The 22,612-nt window shown below is 40.1% G+C and overlaps 1 protein-coding gene across 3 annotated transcripts in view; it reads right to left on the bottom strand.

Moving 5' to 3' along the window:
* Positions 1 to 22,612, bottom strand: part of LOC139690688 (uncharacterized) — a 521,571-nt gene that overhangs the window by 100,274 nt on the left and 398,685 nt on the right. For 2 of the 3 annotated variants that reach the window (XM_071588193.1, XM_071588194.1), the window contains exon 1: positions 14,385 to 15,526. The exons of the other annotated variant lie outside the window; for it this stretch is intronic. The gene's annotated coding sequence lies outside the window, so the exon portion shown is untranslated. Of the gene's footprint in view, positions 1 to 14,384; positions 15,527 to 22,612 lie in introns of those variants that run through there. 3 annotated transcript variants of the gene reach the window in all.

Raw genomic sequence — 22,612 nt, forward strand, 5'->3', positions numbered from 1 at the left:
GAAAGATAGCGGGGATTACTGGAGTGATAAGTATAGAATAATATACAGCGGTGGGGACGAGAGCCAACGAGGGGTTACCATAGTATTAAATGAAGAGGTAGGAAGAAGCGTAGTCAACATAGAGCAGGTAACGGATAGAATACTACTAGTGGAGATAAAAGCAGAACCGACGAACTTAGTTATTATTCAGGTATACATGCCACCGAGCAACCATAAGGAAGAAGAGGTCGATAGGATATACGATCAGTTAGAGGACATGATCGCGTGTGTTCCTGTAGGGAAACATTTGATAGTGATGGGGGATTGGAATGCGACGGTAGGCGAATGAAGATATAGTGATGAGGTGGGGGACTACGGTTTAGGCACGAGGAATGACCGCGGGGAGAAAGCAGTTGAGTTCTGCAGGAGACAGGGGTTAGTCATCACCAACACTTGGTTTAGACACCACAAAAGACGCAGGTATACATGGAAAATGCCAGGTGACTCAGGAAGATATCAGCTAGATTATATCCTGGTGAGAGACAGGTTTAGGAACAGTGTGATAAATTCCCACAGCTTCCCGGGAGCGGATGCGGACTCAGACCACAATTTAGTTGTTATGAAATGTAGCGTACGTTTCAAAAAGATAGGGCAGGGGCGGCGAGTCAGAAAATGGAATGTAGACGCATTAAATGGGTTGAAAAGGAAGGAATACAAACAGGCGGTAGAGAAAATCATGGAGGATGGTAAAGGGCTTAGTACTATCGAAGAAAAATGGGAAAGTTTCAAGAAAGGGTTATCTAAAGCCGCAAAAGACACTATTGGAACCGTTAACGCTAAAAGGACTAGGAAACCATGGATCACGGATGAGATGATTACAAAGATTGATGAGCGGCGAAAATGGAAGAGTGTAAATACAGAATTAGGGAAAATGAAGTACAAAGAATTAAACAAGAAATTGAGGCGGGCAACAAATAAAGCAAAAGAAGCATGGTGGAAGACGCAGTGCGAGGATATGGAAAGTCTGCAGAGGAAGGGTGAAATCGGTGCGCTGTAGAGCAAAGTTAAATGTTTATCGGGAAGTAAGAAAGGAAGATCCATGCTAACAGTTAGAGATAAGGCGGGTGAGGTAATAGTTGACACAGGAAAGATCCAAGAGAAATGGAAGGAGTATATAGAAGAACTGTATAGTAAAGAACTTAGACCAACAAAATTAGGCATGGAAAAGGAACATGACGTAGAGGAAGATAGCTTAGGTCCAGGCATACTAGACAATGAGATAGAAAGGCCATTAAGGGAGATGAAACTAAATAAGGCCGTGGGGGTAGATAACATTCCCGTGGAACTTTTGAAATGCTTGGGAAAATGTGGGAGGAAGAGGCTAGGCTGATCCGTAGTATTTATGAGGAGGGAATCTGGCCGGAAGACTTTGTGAGATCAGTTTTAGTTCCTATTCCGAAAAAGGTAAAGGCCACGTCATGTGAGGACTACAGGACAATTAGTTTGATATCCCACGCAGCTAAGGTTGTTCTCAGGATCATAAACAAAAGGATAGAGAGTATGGCAAATGATTACTTAGGGGATGATCAGTTTGGGTTTAGGAAGGGGAGAGGTACGCTTGATGCCATTGCAGTAATGAGATTATTAATCGAGAGGAATATAGAACACAACCAGGAGGTATTTGCCTGTTTCGTAGATTTCGAAAAAGCGTTTGATAGAGTGAATTGGGAAAAACTAATGAGTATATTGAAGAAAATAGGAATAGATTGGAGGGAAAGGAGGTTAATCCGCAACCTGTACATGCCTCATACTGTTCAGGTACGAGTGGGGAACGGGGAGTCCGGTTGGGCAGTGTTAGGAAGAGGTGTAAGGCAGGGTTGCCCATTATCACCGTTGCTGTTCAACCTGTATGCAGAGGAAATGATCAAAGAGGCATGGGAAGAACTCGAGGTAGGAATGAAAGTGGGCGGGGAATTCGTAAAATCAGTTAGGTTGGCTGATGACCAAGCTTTAGTTTGTCAGTCAGCCAAGGGGCTGCAAGCATTGCTGAGTGAATTGGAAATTCAGTGCGACAGGTATGGGATGAGAATCAATATTAATAAAACAAAGGTTATGCGATTTTCTAGAAAGAAAAAGGCCAAGCTTAACATTAAAATAGGAGGGAAAAAACTAGAGCAGGTAGAACAGTTTACGTATCTCGGTAGTATTTTGGACCAACACGGTCAAAATAGTAGGGACGTAAGGAGAAGAATTGCGCTATGCAAAGAGGCTTTCACAAGGAGGAGGGAGTTGATGACAGGGACTTTGAGTAAGGATGTTAAGAAAAGACTCGTAAAAACTTTGATATTGAGCGTAGCTATGTACGGTGCGGAAACGTGGTCATTGAAGCAGGAGGATAGACGTAGACTGGAGGCTTTTGAAATGTGGGTGTGGAGAAGAATGGAGAAGGTAAAATGGGCAGAGAAGAAAACAAATGAGGAAGTACTTGGTATGGTGGGTGAAGATAGGGGTTTGTTGGGAGCAATCCTATGGAGGCAGGAAAAGTGGATGAAGGGGGTGTTGACCGGCAGTGGGATGTTGAAGACTGTGATAGAGGGTAGGATGTTAGGCAAAAGAGGAAAGGGAAGGAACAGGATAGGGATGTTGGACGGGATGAAGGGAGGAAGAAAGTACTCAGAGATGAAGAGGGACATAATATAGAGTAGGATGATGGATTTTGTGTTTTGTTAGGAGTAATAAATTATTTGTCTGTTAGTTGTGTCCATCCAAAAACCTACCTTAACCGGTAGATTACCTTAAAAAAAATGGATCGTGAAATTTAATTATCAATTCGAAAAAGAGGAAAGTAGTATGCGAATTAAACCAATATTGCTGATAGTTTCATGAATACAGAAAAAACGTTTTATGCAATGCGTTGGGGTAAGATAGTTCCACTCCAATGGGAGAACCAAGGAATAAGGTAAATATCGTAGTATTCTATAGAATATGTGTATTCAGAATGCGTTTAGACATTTATTGGCATCGTCACGCAAAAGGTTAAATAATTCTTTTGGGGAAAAAATATTATGAGTAACAGTACGAATTTTCATTTATTCAATAGGTATTAAATATTTTCTCGAATCGAAACCTGCATTAGTACAGAGTATCCCATAGGAAAAGTTATTTTAGGAAAATATTTCGACGAAAGTTTCATAGCATCTTAACAGAGGTGATATAAACATAGACAGACGAACGTTCCCGGACAATAGATACTATCACGTCTCAATGACTTCCTTAAAAAAGGTTCGAGATAAGCAACAGCTGCCCCAAAGGTTTTCTGACGTCATCGTGGACGACTGGACGAAATGTTACGAGAGAAAGGCGTAGTTACATCAAGAAATGGCTCGTATTGCGCGGATAGTGAAAAAATAAATACATAAATAGCTTATCCCCGAACGACATGATATTAACATCTCAAAAAAAGAGACTAGTTTACGTATCTGTCTGCACGCATATTACTATATTATGCAGCTAAATATGTTTCGCGTTCGCTATACTGGAATTGTTAATAAAAACTATTTTAATGAATATTATTTACATAAAGGCAATAAAGGAAATAAACTGAAAGCCCTCCATTATTCGTTTCTGACTTTCAGAAGAATGATAAACAGCCAATCCTCATATCGTGAGATAAAGTAATTTTAGTCAAAAACATTAAGCTGTTGCGTAAGCGATAAGTGATGTAAACGTCTTTATTTTAAATTATTTCTTGGGTTATGGTTTGATTCTATGGGCTTATTGACATTTTGAAAGTAATTCGAGTCTATAGGCTAAGTGGCTAGGAGATGGGAGATTAATTCCAAATTATTTTTCATCAATACAAAATATGGAACATGTTGGAACTCGTCAGCAGCGATTTCTAGTTATAATAATGGACATTTCTTGAAACGTTACAAATAACACTAACTCTCGTAGAATCGATGCACTTTCATCTAGGGAAAATACTTTATAAAGCGCTGAAAAGATTACAGAGTATGCTAGTTTTTAATATTTTATCAAGACTAGTTACAGTTATTAGTATACCACCGGTTAAGGTAGGTTATGGATGGACACATTCTATACAATGGTACAACAATACATTTAATTACCTCTCCTGAAAAAACGCAACCTGAAATCGGACATTTAGTCCATCTTCAATCCCGCTTACTTATTTCCTTGTTAAATGTGTAATAAGAACTGAATGTTCATCATAACTTCCGCAACACAATTCTAGGAGTGAAGTTTCAGGTTCCACCCCGAAAAAATTTATCTTTGAAAAAGATGATACAAAAAAATCATATCATTATGTCCACTACGAATTGGATTCTCCGAAGCAGGATTCAAGCATTTCTAATCTCATAAAATTCAGAGTTAATTTTTGAGAGCATCATGATCAAGGGTTACAACAATAAAATACCGAAAAAGACGATATGTTGACCCTGCTAGGCTGGTAGGCATCTTTCTGTGGACAGGGGAAGGAGGGGATGTGGGTGGGTAGCCAATATACTCAAGGAGCTTACGATTCGTGACACAATTGGCGCACGAAGGGCCAGATGCATTTGGAAACCCTTGTTTCAGTTGCGGGTAGAGGGCTCGGAAACGAGGGTGCGGACGTGGGGTGGAAACACAAACGCTCCATGCGCCCACACCAACGGTTGATTCGCGCGACGTGACACTCCGGATCGAGTTCGAGGGATGGCAAGGGGAGGAAAGAGATAAGGGGGAGAGTGAGAGATGGGATGGGGTTGGCTCGGGGGGAAGAGGCACCCCGAATCCATAATGTCCTCCCCCACCCGTTCCATATTTCATCGTTTATTAATGCCTGCCGCTGGACGTCAACCCTTGCGCCGCCTTCCGTCGCACGCCCTCGGAGAGATAACGTACGGCCGTCGGAGACTGCGGCGCTGCGGCGGTCGAGCCCGTGCCCCTCTTTCCGACGGCAGTCCCGCCGAGAGGTCGGTCCTCTTCCGGGGTGATCGATAATAAACGAAACGGCGGCGGCACTCGCGTGGCCGAGGTGGCCTCGAGCCGCGGCCCCTTCTCACGCCCGACGCTGGCGGTCGCGACAGGGAAAGCACAGAATGGGGACTACTCACTTAAATGCCTAAGCGTTTCGATGCTGAATGAAAAGGTCCCGAATGGAAGTATGCCCAGTGAGTAAAATCTGCAGGGGTCAGAAAAAAATTAAACCATTAATCTCATCGATTTAACGCCAGAATTTGAGGAACTCACAGGCCATCGCTAAAATATGGTAGTTAAAAAATCGTTCTTTTTTGATATTTTATTTCTTAATTACCCTCGTGAAGAGGTAGATAACTTATACACCCAACGACTGTTCCAACCCATTACGGTCCGATTACCCCGTCCTCAGTGATGACGTCGGTATGATATAATCGAGAGATTTCGAAATGTTTTGAAGGCAGATCGGTTGGATGACTGGCATCTTCAACTTCTCATTGGGAATAGTGTACCATCGACGGTACCCAGCTAAGCAAACTCGGTGGAGATCACCAAGTCTAGTTCCCATTAATCGATAAGGGTAACATAGTGTGCTCTCCTTGTTTCCCTGGAATCTAATTTAGTATAATAGTGATTTCAGATTTCTTTGCAATTTCAGCCCAATTCCGCGCATTTCCCAATGGGGACATTCGAAGTCGCGAAGACAGAGTTGCGTTAGCTAACGACCTAGCTGCAATTCAGAATTAGTGCGACACATAACAATTGGAATCAAATTCGAAAAATACGTAGCAAAAAAATTTCGGGAAAAGAGTAATTCCCTCCCATTTAGTTACAAAGTGAAACAAACCGAAATCGCGAGGGTAGATTCCTTACGTAATTTACAAAGAATTACGGTCGGAGGGATCCCGAATATAAGATTAGAGAGATAGACTGCAAGACTGACACGTTTAAAATGTCATTTTTTCCAAGAAAGATAAGAGAACAGAGTACTTGAAGTCGAAATCCTCCAGGAGTCAGTTCGACACAATAAGTATTTACCTACAAGGTAGGGACTGCGCGTGATCATATAAATATATTTTTTTTGTAGGTTCCCCCACCCATTTGAAAAACCTTAACCCCCTCACCCCGTACCCTTTCCTCCTTATGCTGCACCCCCAGCCACACACCTTTTTGGTGGCTCGCAGGGTATTGATGGAGATGTCGATAGCAACAGTAATACAGTGAACGTGACTAAGGGAAATAAGCATATATTTGGCGGAAATTTCAACGGTACTACAGCTCATTGGCAATAAGATTAATTGTTTTATTAAGTGTTACTCGCAGATATAAACAACCTCTAAGACTTACTAGATCTCGAAATATTAGAGGCTTTACGTTAGTACTGGATGACATTTTTAAAAGCGATACATACAGATTTGAAAAGACGAAGGAAGATATTCTCACAATGACTCAACGAAAATTACGGCTCAATGTTCTAGATTTAATTTTAAAATGTGACTGAGGCATTTTATTTGAAATTTTCTGCATTTATGATATTCGAATTATAGCAGGATTCAGCAAAATAATAATTATTTAAAATCCAGACACTAATTATTTCACGAAGATAAAAAAGATGTTATATGATGTCATAGAGTGGAAAGGTGACACCTCAGACATCATGATATGATAATCGCTAGAGTACCAAATCAGATAACTCTGAATCTATTTCTAAAGCGTTCCGCTTCTTTAATCGTTGAAAACTAAAATTAAATATAAAGACTTTTAAATTAAAGTTCCTGCCAGGAAATGATGTTGATGGCGGTAGAAAATGAACAGCAAGAAAGTGAAATGCGCTGTTCATAAAACATAAAAACTAATATTATAGACGTATAGATAATAATATTGTCGTAGTAGTTAATCTCAAGATTTCAGGGCCGTATAGAGATCCTTCTCCACTTGTGTTAAACAAGATGTGACTGTAAAAATGCTATTTTTCCAAACATTAAACTCTCTGAAAAATCTACATTATTTAATATTTATAAGCCAGAGACCCACTTTCTATTTAAAATCAAAGACAATGACGTCCACCGAAATTTCGTCATTTTCAATCCACGGAAGCAAGACACTCTCCTTCAAGTGAGTATTCATGGTATTCATAATGCAAAAGTGTCTTCCCATAGAAAATTGAAAATTGGCAAGGAGTGCGGCAACATCGCTTTCGTTTCTTCTCCAAACTGGGACATCTGCAAATCCGTGTACACAACGTTCTCAACACGCGCACGCACGTCAGCGTGCCATTTCCCCCGATTGACGTGAGGCGGGGCACGAAGGGAATCACACCGGAGACCCACCTCCTCCCTCACGAACGTCGCTTCGGAGTTGTTGCCGCAGTGCTCGTTACGTCCGGTGAACTAACATTTGAGTTTGACGCCTGTGGTGCCACCACCCATTTCGTGCCCCTGCACTCAACGTCCTGCTCCCATGCCCCAAATTTACTCTTCGATTTCCTATGACTGAGTCTATTTATCAATCTTTAAGACGGCGCTCCCTCTTTGTAGGGTCGCATCGGTAATGTACTGCTTGCTCTCGACGGCTGTCCTGCACCACTGCACGTCATACCCAGAGTTATCAACGAAATATCATTGCAGCTCAAAAGTAATATGAATTAGGTCCATAAAAAACTGTATGCATACACACACATATATTTATATTTCTTTTGTAAAGATGCCACCTTTGTGGCATTGATTAATGTTCGATACTCATGCTGGGACCACCGAAATATTGCAGAGAATTATTTTCATTGTGTTTAATCTTTTTTAAAAACAATTTTGAAACACAGTAATCAACTCGAAGTTCGGTTTGATAGGTGATGGTAGAATTCACCCAGTACTAAGCCCAACGAAGTGTGAAATTCACACATCAGGGTTGGGGGGCCAGTGCCTTTCCCTGTGTCGGTGATGGTTTCCCAGGAATATCTGGCACCCGATAAATCACATAGCTTGAGTAGCGTTGAGGGTGCCCAGAAGAGGTTGCCCGGGCCCTACGGTCAGTAGATCAAAGCTCTACTCCTGGACTACCGCGACCCGCAATAATGTAATATATATATACAATAACAATAATATATATGTGAGTGTTCTTCTTTTTTTGTGTTTCTATATTGTGTGTTACTGTGTATTGTACTATATATATATATGTGTGTGTGTGTTGTGTGTGTGTGTTTGTGTGTGTGTTTACACACACAAACACATTTTATTACGAAAAATGGACTATTAAGTTGCTTGCTTGTAAAATCTCTCCTAGAACCACCGAAAGATTGATTATCAATTACGTGGTTTGAATCCTTTGTTTTATCGTTGCTTCAATAAGTGGTATATCATCCATCACGGTCGCAACAAGTTAAAGATGCGCTAACTTAACGCATTCCCTTCAAGGAAATATGAGCATTCAGGGAAATGATAACGACGTTGACTACCCTACGAATCAATCAAAGCAAGGTAGTGAGAAAAAGGTAACCTAAGAAGTTCTTTAGAAAATTTAAGCCAGGATAATACTGATTGACTTCATTATAATACGCAATTCATGTACAAATGGAGAAATACTGAAAACTATTATAAGCTGAATCCAAGCACTTGTAAGTCTAACTATGCAAAACCTCTCAAATTTGCATGATCGAATCCTGGAAAAGTTGTAATCTCTGCTCATATTCTACATGAAAAATATGTAATGAACATACGGTATGGATGCTTAATTATAGACGGTATTTTATTTTATTTATTTATTACTCTTAACCATGAGGCGCAATTGGGAATTCCTACACCAGGTAGATAACACGTTTCGTAATATTATTGACGTATTGTGGCAGTGTTTGTACAAGAAGTATTGCAAGCAATAATTACAATCTGTAAATCTATAATGTTATGAAACGAGAAAGGTATTTACTTTTGGATACATATTTTTGTCCCGAAAATGTCAACATATTTTCCATTCCCGCTAAACCAATTAATTATAATTCTTGCCGAGTGGATTTCGAGGAAGAAAGCAATTACGCGGAGAGAATTAATTATTAAGGAGGAAAAACTTTTGAACTCGAAGAGTGTGTGGTTGATTGATGATTTCCCAGAACTGCCTTGGACTTGCATTGGCTACCCAGAAAGAGCGATTATTGCCTACCACCCCTTTCTCCATGCGATTATCTAGGGAAGAAAACACACAACTGATATCACACTGCCAGAAGAGAATACATACTGTAGAAAAAATGCTAAAGAGTGATAATCACGGTAACTTGGGCACATATGCCTTGTCGCTATTTTTTTGCCCTCTGCCTACAACATCTCTGATGGATCGGCATGGATAATCGCGGTTATTAATAGCCTTATGAAATGCCAAATGGCTTAAGGGTGATAGAAGGAAATTACGAAATAAATTTGAAATTTGGAATAAATCTCATGGTCAAGGCACTCAACCCATAATACTCGTGAAGTACTGTCTTGTTAATTTGCACTAATGTATCTACGTCCACAATTACTGCAATGAACACATATTCCATCTGAAAGGCTCAAATTAAATTGAGCCTAGGATTAACTTTTGCTACACATGTATTTTTTTATAATATGTTCCAAAAAACCGATTCCTCAATTTGCAGACCTCACACTATTTTTTTCAGAAAAAGTTCATTTATTAAGTTAACAAATTTTATAAATTGTATTCAACATTTAAATATTTCTGAATTAAGTACATCGGCAAACAACCTCCTAATAAAGATTTATTTAGTGATAACTACATAAATTCTAAATATATTACAGTGGTTGGAATCTGTATAAGTATCTGTGTAGAACTCTGCACGGTAATTATGAAGGTAATGTCGAACAAACCCTTAAAAATGAATTGATTTATTCTAATTTAAGAGGTTGTTCACCCGTTCAATAGCTGATTATTCAATACTGAAGACATCCACATATAATGGGCATAATACTTTATTGACTCTAAAGGTATATTTATGATATAGTGATGGTATTTTGAACGACTACGTCTACGAAGAACGCGAGCAGAGGGCGGGAGAGAGATTCATTCACATGACATAGTTTATAATTATCTAACTCCTACTATCAATATTTTTTATCAGTTATCATTTCGTACATCAACGATGATATGACGATGAAAACTGTTTGAATTGAATATTTTTAGAAAAATCCTCCTAAGAAAATGCCTTATATAATTTTATTTTCTACGAAACCGGTGTATCCAAATCTCTTCGTTTGATGATAAATTGAATACTTTGTATGAATAAAAAAGTTTCCTAAATGGTCAAATTTTGGAAGAAAAGCGTTGCAAAATAATAATTAAAGAACAATCTATTTACAAGACTTAAGTAGGTCTCTGTATTTTTAAATTTAAACCAAGAAAATCAATGAATAGATAGTAAATCAATAAATAGTAAATTCACATTTTGTTAATTGGATTTTAGTAAACTTACTATAAATTATTTTGCCCTAAAAAGCGTTGGCCAAATATTGTGCCACTATGATAATTTGATTAAGATTTAACATATTAACAACATTCCACCAGCATTAAATGCAGAAAGTAGGAAAGTTAATATAAGGTGAAAAGCGACCAATTCTTTAAATTATTTTCCCCCGATGTAATTCCGTTATCGATTTTTTAAAATTCCATTTATCTAGTCCCTTCAGCTTCGCAGAAAAAGTAAAACTAGAAAATGCAAACGCAAAAAAAATGTAGCATGCTAATTAGTGTACAATTATTTAGTACGACTCACTTAATATTTTAAAAATAAAAATATAATCTTTCCCTATAAAAGCTACTCAACTGTAAATTAATTATTTTATTCCTGTAATTAATCTTCTAATGGTAAATTATATGTAAATTATCATGAATCGGTAATAAGGTAACCGAATAACCGTTGACGTTTTAATAGCACTTCTAATCTACACCTATCAGGGCTCCCTCCCCTTCGCAGGAAGTGATGAATCTGTTCTGTTGTGATTTCAAAACAGTTTTCCAAGATATTCCTGCTGCTTTCCACATACCAATATGGCATAGAAGCTATCAGGGAAGATATTGCTTACATTTCGAGAGACAAGATGGACTTAAATGTCAAGATGACGCAATAATTTTACTGTAATCAACTCCAATTTAATTCCTGTACTCAGTATTCCTTTAGCATTGTTTCATGTTTAAATATCAATAAATAATATTTTCCCACGAATTGCACGTATTTTTCAAGATAGAACTTATTAATAAATGAAAACATGAGGCCTTTTAAGGCTCATTAAATCTTTCCACCCGAACCGAGAGTATGACAAAACAACCTCTGTTTAATCACCTGCGCAAAAGGTGAAAAGGAAGGAACTGGTGGATGAAACAACCCTCTGTTGCTTCACCAACCGGTTGGCCAGCATGACAAAGAATTTGAGCTACCAAATGGATTAGGTAGTGCCCAATATATAATTTTGGAAAATTTTACTCCGAAGGCTAAAATCAAAATATTTCGTAGCTAATTTATTTTGTGCTAACTATTCCCAGTGAAAACGTTCATCCTTTATGTTGAAATCCAATAGGCATCTTTCCGATAACAATTGCTCGTCCAAATACGTCCACGCCCACTAAAACAACCTCCATTTGTTAAGCTGAGATAGTTTGACTGATAAGAGAAATAATATTTCATCCTTCTCTTTAATACTATATTACTCGTACAATGGAGATTCATTTCAAAGTGTTTTAAAATTCAAATCTACGAAAATACGTTTGAGGATTTGTATCGATGAAGAGCAACATACATAGTTTACTCAAGTGAAAGTATTGAGTTTATAATATGGATTTGTATAGTTGAAATACGCTTGATTAAAGGATGAAAATTATGGCCAATCAATTTATTCAAATATTGGCCTATCAAGTTATGGCATACCTATCGTATGGCGAGAGAGATGTTCTCAAAAATCATTGCAAATTTGCATTGCATTCTCTATCTACACAATGGTATTCTTCCAAGAGAGATTATTTTATCATCTATATATTTAGAACGATGTGAAATTTAGAAAGATTACATTTTGTAAAGCACAAATAAATGACGCAGTTCCAAAACTGGACAGTCTATTGAAAAATATTTTTTTACGGTTGGAGAATTTTAGCTTGAGCTTGAAATTTTTCAGAAATAAACTCAATTACATTATCGTAAACTTTGTAATAAAAATGTGAATGATTGATATTAGTTCCGGAAATTATCTGCTACGAAAAAGAATAAATAAAGGGTTGAAATAAACCAACATTGATTTTTTTGAACTCTTCAAAAACTTTTGGCATCACTAAGTTAACTCTCATAAAACAAATTATGTAAAATATATTATAGTAACAATCAACAGAAATTGCATGTCATTCTTTCTGTTTAAACAGAATATGTAAGACGCGTCTACGCTGAAAGTTCTTAATTCAAAATATAAATTTGTGCCTATCACATAAAAGAAAAAATCAGATCACATGTCAGATGTCGTTTCGATGTCATGCGACTAACTATCCAAAATGTATGCAATGGGATCTCATTCGTCAAGTTTTGAGTTGTTGATTTTTTGAAAATTAACCTCAGGCTAAAAGAACTCACGAGCTCTAAGTCGAAGACAGCGTTAAATGCATATTAAATTTCTGGAAAATATTCAATACGATCAATTACAAAACCTAATATGGAATTCTAGGTTACATAATTCTTACAACAATGGCGGCGCATCAGCTGATCCCAGATGCAAAGACGGTGACGCCCTGTGTACGCATCCCAAATAATGGTTTTGATAAATTATACAATTTCATAACCTTAGGATGTCTACGCTTGGATTTTGAAGCAAATAAAGAAACATTACATAATTAATAAATAATGGCGTTTAAGGAAACCAGGAAATGCAGCAAGCCTTAATGTACACGAATAAACATTCGTCAAACACCGCAAGGTATTTTTCAATGATCATCTTGGTATAGACAGTAGTGTGCTACAAAACAGTATGCATATTAATTTTCGGAATACAACGAAAAGTTGCCGGAAAGAACTTACGAGATTCGAATTCATGACTACATTAAAAACAATACGGGTTGCAATATTTTAAAATTGTAATTCACAATCACATTTACATCATGGTCAAACTCAAATTCTGTTTACGTACAACTAAACTATGCTCGTATGTTCAATATAATATGTGGAATCGAATTATTATTTATTCATTTACTAACCGCAGAACATTCCACAAGCTTGAGCCGGAAACAGTTTCTCTCGCCTCAATTGCATTTTAATAAGCAAAGTTTTGGTTCCACGAGGTTTCATGGTGCGCACAGGAATATTTTGATTTAATTTAGCAAGAAAGATTTTTTTGATTTCATAAATAGTTATAACCCGATATTAAAACAAAATATTAGAGATTTTGAACAACAAACTAGAGAGCCAACTATAAACCTTCACCCATTTATTGTGTACAGGACTTAAAAAGAGAGACATTGGAGTCATGCTTTTCACGCCATCGTCTATGTATATGCTCATGCTATGTGTGGATAGATGTAATTACTAACAAAGTTACTGCGCGGCATACAATATTTTTCCAGTGGTACTACTTTCCCAAGTTGGCAATTAATTTATTCTCAAATATCCACATGTTAACTGTATCAGTCCCAACGTTTTCCCACCAGTCGAAAAAATAGTTGAGGAATTTACAAATAATTAAATAACACGCAATACTTTGTATTATTCATCTGCTTAAATATTCCTTTAAGGCTGCGTGACAACATTTAGGTATCATTATATAGTGGAGGCATCAAAAAATAACTCGAGTGCAAAAAAGCGAGATCTAAAGATTTCCTTGAAAGCACCTACTACAGAGATGCTTCGGAAATGTGATGCCTACTAAAACGAGAACATAAATAGTCAGAAAATGATGAGTTTATACTCAAGTGAAAAGTTTTTGTGATTTAATCAGAGTGGCAATCGGTACTTCACGGAAATTTAGTAAGATATTGTACTTTAGGAGTTACAAAAACAAACAACTGCACAAGTAATCATAAATTACTGATATGATGGATTCCAACACTGATTTTCAGGCGAAGGGAGGGGTGCTAAGAAATAAGTGTGGAAGGTACTACTGCGAAGTTATTTTGCGAACACTAATTCATTGTAGCGCATACTTTTTTATACCCTCTACCTCAAAAATATATGGCGCTATGATATTGAAACTGTAGTACATATGAGAAAACTTGACAGGTTTGTTTGAACGATATATTCGTCATAAATTCTACAAAAAGTATCATAATTAGGTAAAAAATATCCGTCAAGGGGAGGGTAAAAAATTGAGTAAAATTTATCGCACCTTCACAGAAAAGTAAACTAGACCCACCTCTCCATGCAAGTCAAATGAGGTGGGCGCTTAGAAGAGTTAACATAAAAAAATAAAATAAACCCTTACCTGATTGGTTTAGGATGAACAGTCCGGCGGAGAAATGTGGCCCTCTGAGAGTAGAAAGCTACCAGTCAGCGGGTCCGCCAACACCACCACACCGATCCGGAAGGCCGTCTCCTTCCTACTGCAACACACCTTTGGGAGAAGGGGCGGAGGCGCACTTGCTCCGACCGACGGCTTGTTCTCGTTTGCTCACTCACTGGGTCTACGTCCTGTATCAGCCGTGCGATCCTCGACAGCCAGCGTTCTCCACGTCGTGGGTACTTTTAATATCCCTGCTCTCCAGGACAGCACTCGCCGTCGCTAGGCGAACACTCCGGAAGCATCCGTCCTCTCTGATCTAGGCACTACTGCCTATGTCGTTACGATTTCGCTGAGAATCTCTCATGTATTCTCTTACCAAAGACGAGGCACACGCTAGATCACTGTCATATATTTTGTGTAAAATGAGTGTTTGCGTTAGTGTGCTCCTGAGTGTGCGTGTATACAAACGAAGATCGTCAACACTCCCTAAAGTCAACTGGAACGACACCGTTGGAGAGGTGTAGACATCGGAGGAGTGGGCGGGGAGGGAGTTGGAGGAGAAGGATAGGAGGAGCAGTGAGGGGAGGACGGATAAGAACGGGGGAGGGAAAAAATCACACGCACATAAACGCGCGCGCGCGTTACGGGGCAATATATTGTCCGATGGGAGGTGAGCGGTGGAGGATGCTCGGTAAATGAGGGAAACGAGGTCCTCTCTATTCACGTTGAGCCGTCCGCCATCTTGCCGCAAAACAAACACAACCCGCTCGCCTCTCCTCGCTCCCTTCGAGATTCCACCCCGCTGATCCCCTCAGTCGTGCCCCGCGAGAGAGGGACAGGCTCGCCGCACATACACACTCACACACACTCAGAGCGAAAGAAAGAGAGGGAGCACACCGGCGGGCAGCGCTTTGGATGTTCCCTCCGAGCCCTACCTCCTTCCTCGCCACACTGCGGCGCACTTCCTCCGACCTCTCGGTGTCGAATGCGTCGTAGTCTCTCCTACGCCCGCTTCTCTCCTCCCCCTTACGGCTCTCGGCCGCTTGGTTCTTCACTCCACCGGCGGGGCAACGCTGAGGCGCGAAACACGACCAAGGCGAACTCGATGCATTCGAGTCGGAAGAGGTAGGCGAGGCGAGGATGGGAAAATCCAACAGCGCAAATGGAGCCAAAAGGAGCCCGTAGTAGTCACCGCCTCGCCTTCCTTTTTTTTAAATCGCACGTGCCATCCTTCTCTTCCTCATAACAGCGGAAGTCGAAGGGAATGGTTTTTTGAGCGATAATAGACGGCAATTGAACTGTGGAACGCACCGTGCTCCTAAAGAAAGGGATCCCTTCTAATGGTCTCCCGTGAGCAAGACAGAGCAGGTGTTGCGTGAAAAGGATCACGTATCCGTGCACGTGGTCGTCGACTTGCGAGTCCTCGGTACGACAGAGATTGTTATTTCTCCGAGTTATTTATCCGACCGGCGACGCGGTTATTGTACGTGATGGTGAGTAACTGGCCTCTCCGTTGGGATCGACTAGCTGGAAACTCGATGGCACCATTCCATCTGAATTGGCCCCCTCCCCATTCCCGAATTTTCTCTTTCTCCTCCAACCGCGCACCCACTCCTGAAGTTTTCAGCCCCTCGAAATTTCCCTCACCACGACTTCCTCCCTCCAGATCACACGTTCTGTCCCTCCTCCCTTTCCCACTTCCTCTCTCTTTAGCCGTCCTACTATTTCTTCCGCCCCACTCTCTCCTCTCTCACACACACACCACCCCTCCCTCCCACTGTCTACCTCCCCCCCACTAGCCTCTACGCCTACCCCTCTCTCTCCCTTCCCCTCCCGAAAGGGGAGTATATATCGATTCAGGCGACCCGTCCCTGTCCGACCTCACTCCCTCCATACACTCCCCCCTTACCCTCACCATCCCCTTTCACCCTATCTCCTCGCCCTCCACCCTCCTATGCCGCTCACTCTTTCGCCGCAACCCCAAAACACGCCCCTCCCCACCCTTTAGACGGATCAGAACTGCGACGCTTCCTGGTTCGAGACCCGGCGAGAGTATCGAGTGCTCTCGGGGATACGATGGGAAGGGTGCCTCGGCGCCAAAAGGATGGTTAAGCGGAGAGAAGAGATGGAATATTAAGGGGGAGGTGGCACATGGGCCGCGAGGTGGTCGCAATGACAATAAAAATCATCTTCTTCGGAAACGAGACTGGAACTAAAGCGGTTCCTGTTGAAAAAAAATTTCGGAAATGCGACAGTGGGAGAAAGAGGAGGATTCTAAAATGGACCGTCTGGTTTTAGGGTTCGAGAACGTGTGCAACCTGGCTTTTGGGCAATAATCACCCTTCACCACTCACAACACGCAATGCTGCTATTATATTTCCGCGAAGGCAAAAACAAAAGAAGTCAGGTTTGCTTCCTGCGAAAAGTCCCCTTTTTATGTTGGTGGTAAGCGAGTCTGGGAGTCTTTCCCTCAAACACCTGGGTAATCCTCTCTCTCTCCCACCATTGTAATTCATCACGCAACGTTTCGTCTCCTTAAATTGTGTTACCGATTTTATTTATCATTTTCCCTCTCTTGAGGAGGAGCAGGGAAAATAAACCAGACGGGAGCAGCCTCGTCTATATCTCTCCGTAACCCCACGCGAATATGAAAGAATAAGGAAAAATTAAATGAGGCGTAAATGAAAATATTCCGGAGAATAGGATGCCTCTGTCGTTTTCCAAACCCTCCGCCGCCTCTTAGGAACTCGATGCCTTGGAAAAGGAAATTCATGCTTGGAAAATAATTTTTTCGAGAAATTTTTTCATTAATTTGACATTCCATTCGGAGAGAAGAGCAGGGTGCTAGTGGCGCAAAGGGGCGGGGGTTAGATAAGGGAAAGACTAGAGAGATGAGAGCCATATCCTTTCTGAAGCGGGCATAGTTTGGGACCCCTTCCTTGCAAAGGAATACTTTGAAGTGGATAGAGAGAGAAAGAGATGCGAAAGGAAGTTGAGGGGCGGCGTCAGCTGTGCTTCCATACACCTGCAGAGGAGGGAGGGGAGATGAGGGGGAGGAAGAAAAGAGGGGAAATAGGAGACAGCGAGGGTTAGGGAGTGAGAGAGGGGGGTTTTGGACGGTTCGCTTGGGCGATAGTGGGAGGAGGGGTGGGTTGATAGGGGTTGGCGCCGGTGGAGGAGTTGGCGCCGGAGCGACCTCTCCGCCCCCTTATTGCCGGTAACCTTGGCGGAGGTTCCTCCTCCTCCTGAAAACTACTCCACATCTACAATCCCCCTTCGCACCAAAGAATATCCTCCAATCCCTCCCCCCCTCGCCGAGGTTAAAGCGAAGCACTGGACCTGCTACCCCCGTTTTACGCGGAGAGCCCTGGTTGAGAATCGTTGACTCCCCATGTCTCGCACCGAAGCTCTCGACTCTGTTGGATTTGTCCTTATCTATTTCTCCCACTCAGGCACACACACGTTGGCCTCGGCCTCTCGGAAGGAAGGATCGGATTACCTATTCCGATTACAGCTGAGTTGACGGTGGAGAGAAATGTAGGTATCCCCCGCGTATCGCCTTGACCCTGACCGTCTAACCACTCCTCTTTGCCTCCTCGCTACTCTCTGCAATTGCGGCGCGGAAGGACACAGCTGAATTATGATTACTAACACCTTATGATCACGACCCGAAATTCTAAATCTCCGTTTATCTCGGAAACTAAACGGTACCGCGCACGTTGACCTGCTCCCCAATGACTTTCGGGAAAAGATTCATAGTGGTTCAGAAGTCGGTATACCGGGAGGAAAGGGTCCTGGTCCTGGGAGATAATGGCCTTAATTCTCGATAGTGAGTTTATAGCTACACCGCAGGTAGCAAATACATTAAGCACGCCAATCATAGTCCAGTTTAAACTCTCCCATATTTGGATCAATACGATCTTACTGGGATGCAAAAAAGCTGGAATGGAAAGAGCTGGAAGTCCATACACATGAATACACATTCTCAATTATACATATATTGACCTGGAAGACAGATCACCATGATAACGAATTGACGGGCGAATAATAAAAAAAGAGTAAAGCTAGCCGTTGAGTTTTGTAACGTTGACGTCAGAATTCCATACGAACTTTTCCGCAAACAAATGAACAAGCAAAAATGAGGCCAGAAAATTATTTGGGGTATACCTTTTTTTAACGTATTCGCAAAGGGATACGAAATTGATTTGATGGATGAAATATATTTCAATCATGTGTTATGATGAATAAAACTTTCAAACTGATTTACATATTTATTTATGTTTACAACAAAACCATCAATTACGATAGGTAGTCAAATCTCGTAATTATTTTACCTATTTATTTCGACGTGGAAATTTATTTTTATTTTAAATACTGTAGAGAATCTGATAAAAAGATTAAGATAAAATAAGCCAAAGGTAACTTGAATTGATAGTAATGAGGCAAAACTTTAATTACACGAACAAAAATACTGCACATAAACGGATTTACAACATGCCGAAAAAAGTAAGTTCTCAATCACATTAAAATATTTCAAAATGCATAAAATCCTAAGAGCTGAAGAAAAGAACTAAATGTCAGGAGCCCAAGGATTTTGATGGAAGTAGTAAAAATAAATATGCATGAGAGAATGGAATTTTACCACTTTTTCGACCATATCTATCGACTATTGCTTACCAATATGCTCGCATTCATCTCCTATTATAATCTATTTCACCATATCGATCCCTAAAGGTAGATGAAAATAATAGAAAAAAATCTATTTTCCATTAAAATTTCCTGGAGGTGGACATGAATTATGTGCGTCGACTATGGACATGCTCGAAAAAAATGAACTCGGAAAAGTAGCTCTACCACGATCCGCACTAATTGCATTACACGATGACCTACCTCAGAAAAAAATTACAGAATCGACGAAAACATAAGTCTCTTTCTTTCACAGACTTACTCTCAGGATACTGACCTGAAGTACTTTGCTTTCTTCACTTTTGAAAGAAAGATTCTTATCTTAAATAACTGAGCGCCACTTAGGAGCATAGCCTTGAGTCGACTGAAGTAGACACTTTCAAAGTGTTACCGGATTCTAACAAAAATATCGTTCTTGAATCAATGAATTGTTTCCAAAAATCTTACCACATGATACAAAGTAATTTATTAAAATTAAAAACACAAATTTAATTTGAGAAACCATCTGAATTCACCCTGCATGATTCATTTTGAATTAACCTTCATATAACATAGCCACGTAGAATTTTAATAGACTTATTTGTTTCGGCTGTTGTGCGAATCATCACATGTAGGGATAAAATTTGGGGGAAAATGTAAAGTATTTCACTCGATAAAATGATGCTTAGGGTCATAAATCCATCCTCATCACTGTTTATAAGGCTTAGATATTAATTGGATCAAAATCACCATTGACGTTCTTTGCTGCATTCATATTCATCAACTACGTCTCTTTTTATACGTTTATATAGGTTAAATCAAAATCAGTTAATGATTGATTTGCCATTCCATTGCGACAAATTTAGAGACGAGCAGAACATCCATAAAACACTCACGTAATCCATTGTCACGTATCTCGTGACATCGCAAAATCTAATTTTCATTTAATTGATCAAGGCTTGTCCTCCTCGTGAGCATGAATATTTTTGAAAAAGACAAAATATCGTCCGCAGAGGGACGTGTGCACCGTAAAGAGGATTGAATTGGATTTCAGAATGCGTTCAAATGTTGGGTATTAAATTAGTGCTTACGCTATACAAACTTGTATCACGCTTCGAATCAACTCCCCTTCCACGATTGTGGCGCTATTACCAACTCAATTTCGTCTCTATTTCTATATGCATTCGATGAGAGGTCTCATTAGTAGAATTCTCCAAAACATTTGAGGACATCAGAAATCAAAAACTTTTGCGTGCACATATTTTTACATTACTTCATTTAGTTCTGTTTCGAGAGTCCTTATTTGGACAAGAACGCTCATATGCAAAGCGATGTACGTCTCTATTTATGATAATTTCAATTTACACAGGGCGGAGTAGGAAATAATTACGTTGCTGTTACGTCACTGAATACTAAAGGTTTGGTTCCCATTTCTTCCTCTCCTTCGATGTTAACCACCGTCACTCCTCATCACTTTATTTGCCTGCCTGCGTAATTATTTTCCCTTCGTGAATCGTGTCTCCAGTTTGAGTCTCCTCCTCTCAAAGCTCCGCCACTCCGCGGATTGCTTTGCTGCCTCTCCAACCCCCCCTCAAAACTCTCACCCGCAAACCGTTTCTTGGGAATTAACCTCCTCCTCCGCACACCAAACCATCCTCCTCCCCCCTCACCCCAGCGGAGAAACACAAGTCGATCCTCCAGCGATTACCGCGATTACGGATGTTCGGAAACTTTCTCGTCGACCGACAAGTCGACCCTTAGGGGACGTTTCGTTCCTCTGGCCATTTCGTTGTCCTGGGTGTCGCGGGGAGGCACCGTCCGGGATCCCGCCGGGAGAACGGTGTTTTTAAAGAGGAGGGGAAAACCCTCTCACGCACCCGCGAGACAATAGATTTGCAAAATGCGAGGGTCGGGGCCAGACGCCTTTGTTTCGTCTGCTTTCGCGACCACGCGAAGCCTTACGCCGACTGATTTGCCGTCGCTCTGGATACTTGAGACAAAAGAGACGTCCAGGTTATTCACTTAAGAGGGTTGTCCTCAGCAGTGGCGCACGCGACTGATGGCGCTGTTGGAATTTAATCCTTTCTCTAGTTCTATCTTTGTTAAGTCTTTGTTGCGTCGGTAATTTTTTAATCGTTGCATATTAGTGGGGCTGCGACAAAGGCTCTCAAATCTCACAAATTTATGCGTACTCTGATTGCTATTGTCACAGGTTCCGATTTTTTGGAACTACTACCATTCCTGAGCTTCTAGAGCTCAAGAAAATTCGACGGAAATAATGATTGACGAGTTCAACTTTATTTTATTGAGTAAAATAAAACATATAGCTGGATTAAAACTTAATATTAGGTATTTCAACATCAAAATTAGTAAAGAACTGTGTATAATTTTGGAATTTCCGCATAGCACTTCCCACTCAATTTTACGCAGATCCTGTTTTATTCACCTTAGTAAGTGCAAGAGTGGTTTCGCAATTTTTCTGTTGGTTTTGATAAAAAAGTATTAGGTTAGCAAATTTTAAATTCCTGGGTAGTTTTTAATTATAGAAAACACTTTTGGGCAGAGACTGATTAAAACAGTCCCTTTTATCAACAATAAGTGATATATAATTCTGGAATATTTACCTCTCCAGTCAATGACGCTTTACAAATCCCAACTTGAGACATATGTTTAGTTATTAGTAGAGTTGAAATAAAGATTTACAAGTCGCACGTGCATCTTATTATTCCTCATGATTTTTTTAGCTTGTATAAGGAGAAGAGGTTCACTTATTGGAGACGCCCTGAGACCGGATGCCGTTGCTGAATACATCCGTCGATGCGGAAAAGGCAGCAGATGAAGAACTAGGTTGAGATTCACGACACAAATAACAACTGATGCCTTGCCGACAGTGTTGGGAATATTTGTCAGCAAAGCTAAAAAAAAGAAACAAGGGTTGCTTCTGAGAAATATTTACAATGAAAATCTTTCAAACTCCTATCAGAGACGGCAGAAACGCAACAGTTGCCTGCTTCCCAAAGAATTCCTGGTGAGATGAAATTTAAGACGGCATGTTCCACACCAATGTCCAGCGCAAATGTAAGAATGAGATTTATTACATCCATCCAAAAACCCAATTTATGTATAATAATCCTCACTGATTACGTATTAGTGTTAATTAAAATACAGATAACGTAAAGATTGACGCACGCCGTCATTTTCTCAGCATTAGACACAGCATGAAAAAACTGATGAAAAAATAATCTCACCCAGGAAAATGCATGCTTCCATTCAATATATGCCACTACGCCTCAAAAATATTGAACTTTGATTAAAATATGACAATTTAAGATACAGTTTATGCCATCAACATACATACCCTTTTGAAGTTCATGAAATCCAAGCACTACCATCACAATATTTATCCACATAACCTAATGAATCAAAGTGAAATGTAGAATAGAACTTAATATTATTATGAATCATTTAGTTCTCTAATAAATTGATTATTATTATTTGACAGTCTGCTATTTGGTATGTTTTGAATAGACATAGATATCTACATA

The sequence above is a fragment of the Hetaerina americana genome, unplaced genomic scaffold (assembly GCF_022747635.1).
Source record: "Hetaerina americana unplaced genomic scaffold, ioHetAmer1.1.p SCAF_3, whole genome shotgun sequence".
NCBI classification, from domain to species: domain Eukaryota; kingdom Metazoa; phylum Arthropoda; class Insecta; order Odonata; family Calopterygidae; genus Hetaerina; species Hetaerina americana.